The sequence below is a fragment of the Lacerta agilis genome, chromosome 4 (assembly GCF_009819535.1).
Source record: "Lacerta agilis isolate rLacAgi1 chromosome 4, rLacAgi1.pri, whole genome shotgun sequence".
NCBI lineage: Eukaryota > Metazoa > Chordata > Lepidosauria > Squamata > Lacertidae > Lacerta > Lacerta agilis.
Window position 1 is genome coordinate 11557329 of NC_046315.1, and position 15619 is coordinate 11572947.

A 15619-nucleotide genomic window follows, 5' to 3' on the forward strand; every position below is an offset into this window, starting at 1 on the left:
CCCCTGTGGTCAGAAAAGGGGATCATTGTCGCATGGGGCGATAGGCAGGCGAGTGTCTTCACCCACCTGTCAAATTTGGACTACAAGGGGTGAAGGAGATCAACAATACAGTTCACTGGCCAGATCGAGTACCCCAACCATGTGCTACTACAACTAACCAAAGCAATCGGGAAAGTGATGGTTGGAAGGAGCGTCTGCTGTCTCCACTCCTCAACATGCCACAGAGAAGGAGGAATGGATATCGAAGCTCTCACCCTATAGGCAGAATGCAACAGACAGGGCCTCTATATGATGCTTCAAGGGCAGCTGATCACCCAGGCTGTCTGGTCCCCTTCCTGACATGTAATGCAAAACACAGAGATTCTAAGACCCTGAGTCCCCCCCCCCCATCATGATTTATAATTGGTTTAAGTTTTAACACCTCTGAGGATTGCTTCATTTAGTCTTAAATTTCTGCATTGCCGAATGTGGCAATATGGCTTGTTGTTTGTCTCATTATGCTGTTGCTAAGGGATGACTTTTGGAACACTTTTAGATTCTTGCCGGCTCTGTACATTGTGCAGCGGGTGCTTCTGAAACATGCAGAAAATAGATCTGAACTTATTTTCCGTTTGTAGAACCGCATTCAGCCTGCGTTCCTTGCGTGATCAATACATTTAAATGGCACAGTGAGACATCTCCAAGGAATAAAAACATCCTGTCCTATCATATCTGACCGTCACATATATTCATTCTAAAGAAGGCTGACCTTTAGACTTCCATGGGGGCTACAGTCTTGAACTGAGAAAGCAAAAAGAGCCTTTGCACAAACCCTGTGGAATGAGGCATTGGAATTCTGGACTGTACAACTTTAGGCTTCTAGTGAGTGCATGTTGTGATCCTTTTGAATACTCCCCACACCTACTAATCAAGCATATCAGGGGTCAAGCTATGACAAACCATTTCCCCAGAGAAGCTGCTTTTCTACATGCAGGGAGGTTGTTTTTGTTTTTCTAATGGAGAGGGGAGCATTTAAAATATGCACCCCAGCTTCTGCGGTACTAAGGTGCCTTAACATACTCATTCGTTTGCAGGAGCCAAGCACGCACAATAACTTCAGGTTTCTGCAATTAAAGTGGGTGCAATTGCTCTGCCGCCCTAGCATTAAAAATCCACTTCAAAAACTTTTAGCAATTTAGAAAGTGCAGGGGGAATGTGCACTGAAAAGTGTGGGGTGAACAAATGGCTAATGGGAAGATGTTGAAACCTCCCCCAAAAGCGAATCAGGGTGAATGCAGGAAGAATGTTCAGTAGAAATGCACAATAAAGACGGGATATAATTTAACCTCCACATAAACTTCATGCCAGCAAAACAGGACGAATGCTCAGTAAATAGGTCATTGTTTCTGCCACCCCCTCTCAAAATGTCTCAGATGTTCCTCCTGAGAAATAATAGTAAAATCTAGATTCTAACCATCACTTAGCAGAGATTCACTGAGCCTGGCAACAGTAAGGATGTTGAAGAATTCAGATAAAAATGGAAAAGGAAGTGGAAATGGCAGCAGTTTGTATGCTCATCCATGGTCAGGAACAGAAGTCAGACATACAAATAAAACTGGGATTTGTTCATGTTGTTGCTGGACTGGGCTTTTTTTTTAAGTCCACAAAAAAACTTGTAATCAATTGCTTTTAAAAATTTGTTCTGGGATGGCATTCAATTTTGTTGTACTATGTACAATGACAATAAAGTATCTATCTATCTATCTATCTATCTATCTATCTATCTATCTATCTATCTATCATCTATCTATCTATCATCTATCTATCTATCTATCTATCATCTATCTATCTATCATCTGGTGTTACCTTTGCATTAAAATGAATGTAATTTGTGAAAGTTAGATGAACAGTTACATAACTCACGTAAAATAGCAGGCAGCAAGACAAATTATGTAGCATTTGGGGGAAACCGAAGTGCAGCAAAACGGAAACGACAAATATGGGTTGGAATGGCAATTGCTACCTTCTTACAACCCTTGGCAATAGGTGTGCTCCTCTAATGCAGCTTCCTGCATGCATGCATGTGCACACACATGATGCATTATGAGGGAGCAGGATCAAACCCACCGTCCATTCTCCCAACATCACCATGACCGCTGTCTGTGCCTCCCAGCAGCTTCCCATTAGGCATTACTGAGAAAGCCCCATGTAGCGCTCCACCTACAAATGGAAACACTGAGCCACATCTGCCAGTGTTAGAGAATGTGTCTGGTGGGTGCAATTCTGCTTTCCTCTCACCCATTCACTGAACACATGGGAACATAGGAAGCTGCATGACACCAAGTCAGATGCACTGGCCCATCTAGCTCAATATTTTCTACTCTGACTGGCAGGGCTTCAGACAAGCAACATTTCCTACCTGAAGATGCCCGGGATCGAACCTGGGACCTTATGCATGGAAAGCAGGAACTCTACCACTGAGCTATGACTGTTCCCTATGCGAACAGTGGTTTAACAGGAGACATTAGAGCCTCTGCAACAGCACCATAAGCACCCTCATTTAACTCCAATGTAGGGACACTGGAAGCTGCTGGTTACTAAATCAGGCCACTGGTTCACCTAGTTCAGTATGATCTACGTACAATAACTAGCAGCGACCCTCCAGCATTTCGGACAGGACTGCTCTACCTGAAGATACTGGGCATTGAAACTAGGAAATCCTGTGTGCTAATCAGATGCTCTACCACTGAGCTATGTCTGTTATATTTTGGGGAGGTGCCATGCAAAAACCATATGCTTTCCCTCCACGTATAAAGCTTGAGGGCTTCAGGGCTAAAAATGTGCTCTTTCAAGTGCACGGGGTCCTCAGCATTCGACGCGGAAAGCCAGCACATTTCGCATGTGCTATGAATAGCAACCTTGCAGATGTGCACAGAAAGTATGCTTTCTTTTTTGAAGCATTGGGGAAACTGCCAAGGCTTTGCCCCACTCTTTTCCGTTTTCCTGGAGAGAAGTACAGGAGGCAGTCAAGGAAATGGAAGTGGGGACAAAACCAGGGTTTCTTAGCCTGGTTTTAATTCACTCCAGCGGGTGCAGAATGCCGCGGCGAGGCTCCTTACCGGGTCTTTGCCGCGGGACCACATTCATCCAGTGCTCTACCAGCTGCACTGGCTCCCGGTGGAGTACAGGGTCAGATTTAAGGTGGTGGTTTTGACCTTTAAAGCCCTATGTGGCTTAGGACCCTCGTACTTAAGGGACCGCCTCTCCTGGTATGTCCCGTGTAGGACCTTAAGGTCCTCAAATATTAATCTTTTGGAGGTCACGAGCAACAAAGATGCTAGGTTGGCCTCAACTAGGGCCAGGGCCTTCTCAGTATTGGCACCGACTTGGTGGAACAGTCTATCACAAGAGACCAGGGCCCTGCGGGATTTGGCATCTTTCCGCAGGGCCTGCAAATAGAAGCTGTTCCACCTGGCAATTGGGTTGGTTTCTGTTTGATAGTTATGCTTCATTCTTTTATTGGTGGGATATTTGAAAATGAGACTGCAGTTTTAATTTTGAATTTTGTATTTTAATCTGTATTTTAAATTGATTGTTTTTATGTTTTGCTGTGATTTTAATTAGTGTTAGCCGCCCTAAGCCTGGTTTTTGGCTGGGAAGGGCGGGGTATAAATAAATAAATATTTATTATTATTATTATTATTATTATTATTATTATTATTATTATTATTATTATGCAGACCAGCAGCAGGGATAGCAGAGGGAGCTGCCTTACACCGAGATGGACACTGGTCCATCTAACTCAGTATTGTCTACACTGACTGGCAGAAGCTCTCTAGAGCTGCAGACCAGGAGGTTTCCCCACCCCTACTTGGAGAAGCTGGGGGTGGAACCTGGGACGTTCTGCATGCAAAGCAGATGCTCTATGACCGAGAGATCGATGGGCGGGAGAAGAATCTTCTTCCACACTGGCTGGAAGAGTATGGAAGCATTTAAAGCCGAAAAGGTGTGACTTGTTTGATGGTGGTTGATGCACACTGATCGATACCAGAGTAGTCGTAAGCCCCTTTCAAAAGCGCATGGGATTTCAGCCACAACGTGCCCAGAAACTCCCATGCCAGCAGTTGTCAAACGCAATGGGTGCCACAGCATGCCAGACTGGAAGGAACAAATGCTAGCCCCCTCCAAAATGACAAAATACATTTCGGCCATCTGTTTCGGTATAATTCTGGCAGCTTACTACTGAAGCAGAGTGCCACCTCCAACGTTTCTGGACTGCATTTCAATGGATCAGTTTATAGGTTCATAACCCACTGCAAAAAAGGGAAAAGGGCAAGTCATCCATCCCCAAAACGATTACCGCAATAAGAACACAGAATAGCATCAGGCAACATTGGTCCATCTAGCTCACCCTCGTTTCCAATGACTGGCTGCAGCTCACCAGGGTTTCAAATGGGGGCTCTACCAGGAGATAACAGGGATCGAACCTTCCTGATGCAAAGCAGATGCTCTGCTACTGAACTCGGGCTCTTCCATCTTCCATTAAAGGGGGGAGAGCCTTCACAGTGGTGGTGCCCTAGGTTTGGACCAATTTTCTTCAAGACAAGCAAGCCATGCTAGCTTAAGTCAAGCACAGAAAAGTCTTGTCCCTGCAGTTTTAGTTTTAATGTTATGCAACGAAACATTACAGGAAACTCTAAATATGACGTTATATTGCACATCCGGCCATAAAACTTCTGACACTGATTGAAGCTCATGCGATGTTATGGAATATGCACCAACATTCCAACTTTTCCGGAAGCGAGCCTGTAAGCTTCTAATAGTGATTTTTACAAAGTTTGAATGTGGTTTTATGTTTAGAAAAGTGAGGCGGAAGTCCGATGCTCACCTCAAAGAAAGCTGCATTCAACTCAACAGGGCTTACTTCTGAGTAGACGTGTGCAGGATTGCACTGTGTATCTGAGAGAGGGGATTATCTGCTCCAGAGCTCATCAAATGTCTCTGACTAAGACGCCTGAGCCAAGATTTCCCAGGCTTATGTCCATTACTATCACTTGAACCACACTAACTTAGTTATACAGCTCACTAGTTGCCAGACCGCCCCGACAGTCCTTCGCCGAGCGCCTTCATTTGTTTATTCCCCCAGCTGCAGTGTGCATATTTTTATGGTTCGTTTCCCCAGCATCACTTATAATGGTACCCATGGTGATAAGCACAATGCAAATACTCCGACAGATGGATGCAGTTGCAGAGTCTGCAGAAGGAATGGATGGAGGGTTCATAGACTTCCAGGCTTACTATTTCTGAAAAAAGGATCACTTTGATATTGAAAGGATGCTTTCAGATGAACAAGAAATATTCTAGTATGCATATAAACATAAGAACGCAAGACGAGCCCTGCTGGATCATGACCAAAGCCTATACAGTCCAACATCCTGATTTCCACAGTGGCCAACCAGATGACTACGGGAAGCTCACAAGCAAGACGTAGATCCATTGGGAGCTGCTTTATACAGAGTGAGACCCATTGGACCATTTACTGTAGCTCAGTATTTTCTACACTGGCTGCCAGAGGCTCTCCCTTACCTGGAAGTGCTAGGGATTGTGCTGGGGATTGAACCCGGGGGAACTTCTTCGTGCAAAGGATGTATACTCTTGAAGGCAAGGCATATGCTCTAGCATGAGCTGTGACCCTCTCAAAGACCTGAGGGCAATCACCATTTCCCACTTTGGTCCCTAGCAAGGATATTCAGAAGCAAGCTTCCTCTCATCCTGGATGCAGCATAGCTCACCTTATCCTATAGAGATTTGCCTAACACCCCTTGAAAGCCCTCTTAATTTCTTAATAAGAAACGTTGACTAGCTCAGTTGGTTAGAGCGCGGTGCTGACAATGCCAAGGTTGCAGGTTCGATTCCCCGTAAGGGACAGCTGCATGCTCCTGCATTGCAGGGGGTTGGACGAGATGACCCCCAGGGTCCCTTCCAACTCTGTGATTCTCTGAGATAAGTTGGTGGCCCTCGGCACACCTTGTGGAAGCAAATTCAATACACCAAGGGTGGCCAACTTCCAAGAGACAGCGATCTACTCACAGAGTTAAAAATTGGCACTGATCTACCCCCTTTTGGGGGGTTCAGGTCAAAGTTGATGAGCTTTTTTGCTTTTTTAGGAAGGAGGAAGGCCCATTTTTTGGGGTGGGGTTCAGGTTGAAGTTTTTTTAGGGAGGAGAAAACCACGTTTTTTAGGGATCCAGGGCAAAAATGTTGAGCTTTTTTGGGGGGAGCCAAACTTGTTGAGCTTCTTGGGGGGCAGTGATCTACCAGTGATCTACCACAGACATCCAGTGATCTACCAGTAGATCACAATCTACCTGTTGGATGTGCCTGCAATACACAGTGTGAAGAATCATCTCCCTTCCTCCGTGCTGAATCTCCCAGCTCCCAGCTCCACTGGGATGGTCTTATTGGGTTCCAGTGACAGGGAGAAGAACTTCCATCTTTCCACCACACCACACCTAATTTTATACGTCTCTGTCTTGACCTTACTCCATTACTCACTTCTTTTTCCTCCTGATCAATTTTGGGCTGCTCTTTTCTGCACATCACCCAGCTCTACAATATCCTGTTTGAGGTGAAGCAATCAGAACTGAAAAAGAGGCAGGCAGGCAAAGGTGGCACCAGGGATGCTGCACGCAGACATTTCCTTCCCACCCCACAGGGATCTCCGTAGGGTCATCCAACTGCCCTGTGGAAAAGATCCTGATAAATACTCAATGCTCGAATATTTGGCTTCCTTAACAGATCTTTTGTTATTTGGAAGGATTTCTATCCTGATAGACAGGGTAACAACCAACCATAGCAACAGCAAAAGCAAATTTGTAAAAAAAAAGGGGGGGGCAGACCTTACAATATTGGTAGTTTTATTCAACCCCTTTACTAATTATACTAATTATTCACAGGTCCCAGGCAACAGATTGACATTTTCAATGCAGAGCCTCAATATACCCTTTGCTGGTCAGTTACCTGCCAGCAGAGATGCCCCCACCCCTCAAAAAAAAAAATCAGTGTTCATTAATTCACCAATTCATTAAATTTATATTCTGCCCTTCCTCCCCAAAGAAACCCAGGGAGAAAGGCAATAAAGGAAATGAAACGTTTTTAAAGCAATTCCAGTACAGAGACAGACTGGGGAAGGTTTCTACCATACTTAGAAGGCTTGTTTCCAGACAGTAGGCAACACAAAAGGCAACCGAGAAGGTGCTGGTCTAATATTTAGTTGGGTGGTGGTGGTGGTGGGAGTTCCAAAGCTATATGTAAAGCTAAGGGTGTTTGCTCCTGCTGTTGTCCCAATGGACATCGCTTTACCCTTGCATTCTCCGTTCACCGAGCTCAGAGAGATCATGTTGGAGATCTCCACAATCCAGTTTTGTTTCCACCATCCTGGATAGTGGCAGAGCACGTGTTTCAATCTGTGGCATCTTCACTTGGGGTGGGGGGTGGGGAGCTTGACTTGGAGAAACCTCTGTCCGAGGCCTTAGGAGGAGTAGACAGTAATAATAATATAATAATAATAATTTATTATTTGTACCCCGCCCATCTGGCTGGGTCTCCCCAGCCACTCTGGGCGGCTTCCACCAAACATTAAAATACATTTAAAATATCACAGTTTAAAAACTTCCCTAAACAGGGCTGCCTTCAGGAATTTTCTGAATGTCAGGTAGTTGTTTATTCCCTTGACTTCTGATGGGAGGGCGTTCCACAGGGTGGGCGCCACTACCGAGAAGGCCCTCTGCCTGGTTCCCTGTAGTTTTGCTACAGTAGATGGGAATGGGGGAGTGGCTATGAGCAGCTTCCTATTCCAGCGCATGGTAGATGGAAGGGCGAAAGATCATTTAAAAGTTGTGCCTAGCCAGATAAGCAGGTGTGTGTGTTTGGGCAGAGTGGGGTTGAGTGGCGCCCAGAACTGCTGGTATTAATTGTAGACATCTGCCAGAGAGGGAAAACATGTGCAATTCCACCCACCCCACTCCTTTTCACAAATAAGCTCAATTTGAATTTCAGGAGACAACGAGGAGCAGAGTACTTTGTTGCTAAAAATATCCTCATCCCTTCTCCCTCCCACTTGGGGTCTTCCCAAAGGAAAGTGTATCTTTGCCCTTCTTCCCTTCCAAGGAGAAAGACCCCCCCTTGGGTCTTTAATCTGTTAAAGATGCTTAGCATTTAAATTGCAGGTTAGGGTGTTCGTTTGAACGATCCTCCCAGAAATCTCTACGAAACAACCCTGTAAGGAAGTTCAAGGCTATTGCCATCCCTGGACTGCAGGGAAGAAGGTTGAGGCTGGGAGAAACCAGCATACTTACAGCTAATAACAATGCTGCTAAATCTTAACACAGAGGCTACCAAGTGAGTTGGTGGCCTTGGTAAAATACGAACTGGGCACTTGATGGTTCGCTGCTTGGCTTCTTAGCCACTGTGCTACAGTAGCACATGGCAGCAGCAGCCTGTGCAAAGGCAGTGGCGAGTAACACAGCAAATTCTAGCAGCGAGGAATGAAGCCTTGGATACCACCATCGAGAAAAGCATTAAGCCACCAGATGTTGCTCTTCCAAGTGTTTTGGATAGTCCCAGAGACTGATCCACGCTGAGCTGCCTTTGATTGAAAGGAAATGTGTCTATATGTGTATGATGAAACACACACACACACAAACACACAAACACACACACATGAAATGAAATGAAATAGATAGAGGGATATGAAAAATGCTTTATAGTTCTTTCAAGTAAAACTAAGAAATGATGGACTTATTGATCTTGCAGGGCTTCCAGAGGGAGGATCTGGTGTAAATTAACTTCTCTCTCTCTCTCTCTCTCTCTCTCTCTCTCACACACACACACACACACACTAATTGAAGTACAGGTCAACACAAAGCAAGGAGTAATGAAAGCAATGAATAACTGCCTGCCGTTTTCTTAAATAAACAATCAACAACAGCATGCAGCAACAGGGAGATCAGATTCCATAGCATGCTTTCTTCCCCAATGTCATTTTCATCCAAGATTTGGGGTGTACAAAACATTCATTTGAATCTAGAACAACCACAGATCTTGTGCCACACTGAAGATTTAACACGCTTACTTTGGCACAAGCTTTTCTGAGCTGCTTCACTCTCTGCACAAAGTGATGGATACTTAGGGGCTAGGGGGTACATCCGTATGTTACAGTGGTGAAAGTTCACATTTACACCAGCTGCTAATCTCAAGATGAATTTCACGACTGTCTAAAACTAGATCACGTATTTCCCTCACTTTGCTGGACACCCAGCCTGTGGAAGCTGACAATCCCATTTGGCGATAGCCAACACTCACTGCTGCATCTCTGCATTTTCAGACTTTTAAAAAACGCTGCCTTGGGAATGAGAGCATGCAAATGCAAATGCCAGCCTCCACCGAATTTTGGGTATTTACTGTAACACACGCACACAGGGCAGGATGGCGGGGGAAGTATTGGGCTCTGTTCCTTTCCTGCTGAATGACAGCAACAAAAGGTCCCCTTTTGGAATTCATTTGAACCTGTCTTTTAGCATAGAGCAGTGAAACTGGTTACCCCCCCCCAAAAAAAGCAACCCTAGCGTGCAAGTCTCTCCCAGCGTCTTGATGCAGAAAACACAAAATTATCCAGCTATCCAAGACTGAATTAGAATCAAAGTCACACACATATCAGAATTGCAGGGAAACAGTGGCAGAAACAAATGCTTCTCCCTCTCTTTTTCTCTCCCCCCCCCAGTTAACAAAAACTACATCACTTTCTCCTCTTAACAGCAAATGCAAACCATCCGAAAAGCAGGGAAGGGATGCTAGCCTCTGATTTATCCTCAGTTGCATTCCCCAAGCCAGAAACTTAGATATTATGATTATTGGAGTGTCTTTATTTTTCTTTGGGGGGGGGGCAGTGTTGCAAAATTTTGGTGAAGAATTCAGACATGCACATTCCCCCCCTTCCTCTTCTCTCAGCCCCCAAATCTGACACCAGGTCATAAAATGAAAAGGCACAGAGGTGATTCTAAGCCTCTGCTGGCGCCGGAAACAGGTACCTAGGGCAGAGGGACGCATTCAAAAGCAACAAGGCAGATTTGCCAGCATTTGGGAGGAGAACTGAAGCCACATCACTCACCCAAAAGGCAGGTTTCGCTGGAACAAAAGCAGGGTGCTCCGGCTCTTTCAAGATCCCCCCTGTCAGCCGCTGAGTTCGCACTTGCCTTTATAATTAAGCCAAGCAGCTCTGCTCAGTCACTGAATCTGATGAATTATAAAACGGGTAGCTCCCAGACTCTCATATTTTACATCACAGAGGGAGGTCAATTCAACGAGGCGCGCACACACGCACACACACACACACACACACACAGCCTGTGTACATGTATTTGGTTATAACTCATCCCAATAAACACATTAGAGCTGGCAGCGGGGACTGTAATTGGTGCTTAGGATGCACAAGCGCAAGCCAATGGCAGGCTGCAGCAACCACCCTCTGCTCTGTGCAGCATCCTCAATTGTCACTCACAGCACCTTGTTAAGGTGGAATGGCCAAGTCTGCATCAAGGCCAGCAGGAGGGCCAGGACAGGCATTTAGGGTGCCAGAAGTAGGCCGAGCTGGGTCAGCGGTAAATTCATATATAAAGCAGGGGGGAAATGGGGGTCACCCTTGCTGTTCAAGTGCGCTGTGGTGAACTACTTTGGACACGCAATGTGAGGAAGCGGCACCCCTCCCCCCTTGAAAGGGATGGTGGTTTAAATTCAGTGGGCAACGGGCAAACTCTCTGAGGTTCTTCTCAGTGTGGTACGATGGTTAAGAGCAGTGCTCCCTCCCCCCCCAAAAAATAATGTTTAGGGGTACTCTCATTTTCCTACTCATATTGAAATGCTGCCCCTCAATGAGGCCAAACTTAGATTCACAAAATGTTTAGGGGTATGCATACCCCTGCGTCCCGCCCCCCGAAAAAAGCACTGGTTAAGAGTTTTGGACTAGGACGTGAGAGGCCAGGGTTCAAATCCCCACTCAGCCATGAGGCCCGGCCTCGAGTCAGTTACTCATCCTCAGTCTGACCAACCTCACAGGGTTGTTGTGAGGATAAAATGGGGTGAACAGCTACCTTGAACTCCTTGGAGAAAAGATGGGACATAAATGTGATACAGAAGAAGAGGAGGAGGAAGAATAAGTAGTAGGCGTAGTCTGGCTGGAGGTGGTGGTGATTCTGAGCTTCCCTCCCCACAATTTGGGAGAAAGCAGATTTTTTTCTCCAACCCCAACAGAATGCACAGAGAGTTCTGACCTGCCCCCCAAAGCCATTCCTGCTACTATCCCACAAACAGGGCGCTTTTAAGAAAAAGGGAAGGGTCAAGGGGAGTGGTTTGCCCTGCTCAGCATTATGGATTCCTGGACCACAACTGTTGCCATTGTAAGAAGACTTGATGTCCCAATGGGAAGGCCACAAGCAGGACGTAAATGCAACAACCCTCTCTCCTCCTGCAGTTTCCAGGAACTGCAGTTTCCTAAACATACTGCCTCTGGCAGGGGAGGACCAACACAGCTATCAGGGTTAGTGGTCACTGTCGACACACCATGTCTAGTCGGGGCCGTCTTTAGCATAAGCACCGCCGGGGTACAAAGATCTGCCCAGCGCCCCCAAATTTAGCTAATTTTGCATGCACAGCGCTATTGAGAATGGCAAGCGCTGTTGTTGAGTCTGAGAAGCGCCACCGTTGTGAATGACAAGCGCCGCCGCTGGCGCATCTTTGATAAATGAGCGCACAAAGTAAAAAGTCCTTTAGTGAAACAGTAGGTATACATCGAAACAAAATATGGCAGACCAACATGGCTACCCACCTGTAGTACGTATACATTTCGTTAATATCTAGGTATACAAGTATTTTCTTTTTCTAGCTTGATCAAAATTATTTATTATTTCATAACAGGTAGATAGTTAAGAGCTTAGGTGGCTTCAGCAGCGGGCGCCTGGCGCCCCCCAGAATTCGGTGCCTGGTTGCCCCACACCCCTTGCACCCCCAGGTAAAGATGGCCCTGTGTCTAGTATTTCTAGTGCAAGGGCTGGGGGCAGGGAGAAAAAAAGCAACTGTGTGTGGGGGGGGGGAATCCAAGGGTGTACCACACATCACATCACATCACATCACACCACACTACTTCACAGCTCAGGGCTCAGGTGGGAATCATAGGACCTGGGGCCAAATGTGGACCCCAGAATGTTCTTTGTAATGGAATGTTTCCCTACTCCTTTTCCTGGGGAAAGGAAGTTTGGAGCTTGGAATGCTCACATCCCATTCAAAACGCCCAGGTTAAAAACTGATCTAGTCTGGGTCAAACTTCTCACACCGTCAAAAGTGGGCAAGAAGGGACCAGAGTCATGCCCTGGATTTCCTTCCTTTATAATTTTTAGGCTGCCTTTTAAAGCTTATATAAAACAACCATTAGAAAATGCCCAGTCATGTTTCAATAAAAGAGAATGCTTAAAACAACAGCCTACAAGTTTGCAGGCCAGCGAGCATCATTACATAACTGATGAAAACAACGCAGAACAGCTTCAGGCCAGCAGCACTAAAAGTCTACGAATACATCCCAAAATAAGTTGGATTATTATTATTATTATTACCCATTTTAAAAGCTTGTACTGACGAGGCTATACATTTGGGAGTTCCACAGACATGGGGCCACCCCCATGAAGGCCCTGTCTTTGGTGCCTGTCAGTCCAAATGATCTTAAAGTCAGGCCTATGAGGAGGAACTCTGTAGCTGATCTCAGGACCTAGGCAGGCTTGTCTGGGTGAAGGCAGTTCATTTGACCCATCCCCAGACTGATTTACCGGTACTCCAATTGTTCTTCTCATAGCGGTGCTCTGAGAATGGGAAAAAGCTGGTTGGGGAAACAGAGGAAAAGGCAGTGTATATACTGGCATTCTTCCCTTGCTGTTGTCTGCAGCAGGGCTGAAGATGTGCGGGTGGACCCACCATTCTTAAAAACAAAAAGAGCCTGCTGGATCAGGCCAATGACCCATATCAAGCTTCCTGTTCTCACAGTGGCCAACAAGATGCCTGCAGGAAATCCGCATTTGGGACCCGAACACAAAAACTCTCTCCCCTCCCATGGTTCCAAAAACAGGTACAGTGGTACCCCGTGTCACACTACATAACACGGGCGTGCTTAACACGAATGACCCCCCCAAAACCAAAAAACCAGGAAGTAGTGTGATTTGAGCGCTTCTGCGCATGAGCAAAGTGCGCAGAAGCGTTCTGCGCGCTCCAGAAATGCTTCCGGGTTGCGGGCATTCTTAACTCGAACATCCACAACCCGGGGTATGCGCAATTCGGGGTATGACTGTATTTAGAAGCCTTACTGCCTCTGACTGGAGGCTAGTAACATTATCCTCCGTGAATTTACCCAATCCTCGTCTAGAGGCATCCAGTCTTTCCCCACTAGGCTTGGGTGTTGTTGTTGCTGTTTTGGTAATATCGCTCCTTAATCTGCTGAATTATCAGTTGCTGCAAAGAACAATCAGGAGAGTGCTGTTGGGCTCGCATCCTTCTTTTGGGCTACCAGTATTTAGTTGGTTGGCCACAGTGGGGTGAAGGGTGCTTTTTACATTAGTATAGTGATGGTGAATAGCATGATTAAAGGTAAAGGTAAAGGGACCCCTGACCATTAGGTCCAGTCGTGTCCGACTCTGGGGTTGCGGTGCTCATCTCGCTCTATAGGCAAAGGGAGCCGGCGTTTGTCCGCAGACAGCTTCCGGGTCATGTGGCCAGCATGACTAAGCCGCTTCTGGCGAACCAGAGCAGCGCATGGAAATGCCGTTTACCTTCCCGTCGGAGCGGTCCCTATTTATCTACTTGCACTTTGATGTGCTTTTGAACTGCTAGGTGGGCAGGAGCTGGGACTGAGCAATGGGAGCTCACCCCTTCATAGGGATTCGAACCGCCAACATTCTGATAGGCAAGCCCTAGGCTCTGTGGTTTAACCCACAGCGCCACCTGAGTCCCGAATAGCATGATTACATTTCCCTAAATGGCTTAGGAACACGATACCTGAAGGGGTTCTTCTTCCCACATTGCCCTGCTCATGCACTGAGAGCTTAGGAACACAGGAAGCTGTCTTATACGGAGCCCATCTAGCTCACCATGATTTCAGGCAGGTGAAACCACCACTTGGCTATGGCTTTCCCCCAATGCTTTGCTTTAAATAAGGAGGTTTCTTTTCGATGGTTACTTTAGAGCAGTGGGAATACAAATAGCTTGATTAGGAAAGAGCAATTGATAAGATGACCCAGCCTTGTTCCTGGGAGATGGAACAATCAATGAGGCTGGATGGATGTGGCTTGAATAGCCATTCGTATTATTGACTAGGCTGTGGATCCAGCCTATCAGAAGACCTATTGTTAAGCAATATGGCTATTCAGGGAACAGCCAGGTTTACTGAGCCGATCAGGAAACACCTTGCCTGGAATTGCATTTTAGCCAGGCAGAAGAGTCTACATGAAAACCGTGACAGCTATGAAAGCCTGATAGCTCCTTGGTAAAGGGACAGCCAAGCACTCTGGTTTGCCTCACTCTTTGTTTAGAGCGATACAAAAAGGACTTTAAATGTTTTAGGGAGTTGTACCTATTGCGATTGGGACGCGGGTGGCGATGTGGGTTAAACCACAGAGCCTAGAGCTTGCTGATCAGAAGGTCGGCAGTTCAAATCCCCGCGACGGGGTTAGCTCCCGTTGCTTGGTCCCAGCTCCTGCCCACCTAGCAGTTTGAAAGTACGTCAAAGTGCAAGTAGATAAATAGGTACCACTCCAGTGGGAAGGTAAACGGTGTTTCCGTGTGCTGCTCTGGTTCGCCAGAAGCGGCTTTTGTCATGCTGGCCACATGACCTGGAAGCTGTACGCCGGCTCCCTCGGCCAGTAACGCGAGATGAGCGCCGCAACCCCAGAGTCGGACACGACTGGACCTAATGGTCAGGGGTCCCTTTACCTTTACCTATTGCTGCATGAGATGTATCTATCTGCTCATTCAATGGGCTTCCTCTTCCTCTCTTCTCCCCACAAAGCCTTAAAAACCCCCTGCTATATAGCATCCCCTAACTCCCTGAAAAATATTTTGAAGGTGCATGGGTGGGGGGCTTCAGGTGAGAGAAGCACAATGTTCTGTTGCGCAAGAGAATGTCTGTTAGAGATGGGGGGAGAAATTCAGTCCCGTTCACATGTAAAGGTGAACCTACCTAATTCACACATTCTGAAACAATATTTTCACACTTCTCCAAATTTTGCAATGCAGCTCTCGAGCCGAGTAATGCATACCAAAAATCACACACCAAGGCAATGTAAGCATATAAATTCATATATTGGTGAAAATAACGTACCAAAAAAGCATTATGCTAGGGGAAATTGCTTTGGAAAGATGTGCATATTAGGCAAACATTGCATATTTTAGAATATATTAACACTAAAACGCTGATGAATATTCACGAGGACCTGTTTGTTGCTTCGAATGGCAAACTAATGTGGAGAACTAAACTTAAGAGTGGAAGAATTGAGAAACTAGGAGACACTGAAGTTGAGAGGTTCATTCACTGTCACATTGGGCTCAG

General features: G+C 46.2%; 1 protein-coding gene across 25 annotated transcripts in view; it reads right to left on the bottom strand.

Moving 5' to 3' along the window:
- DLG2 (discs large MAGUK scaffold protein 2) overlaps window positions 1-15619 on the bottom strand; it is an 834734-nt gene that overhangs the window by 93860 nt on the left and 725255 nt on the right. Inside the window, exon 1 of one of the 25 annotated variants that reach the window (XM_033146068.1) lies at window positions 10148-10367. The exons of the other annotated variants lie outside the window; for them this stretch is intronic. The gene's annotated coding sequence lies outside the window, so the exon portion shown is untranslated. Of the gene's footprint in view, window positions 1-10147; window positions 10368-15619 lie in introns of those variants that run through there. 25 annotated transcript variants of the gene reach the window in all.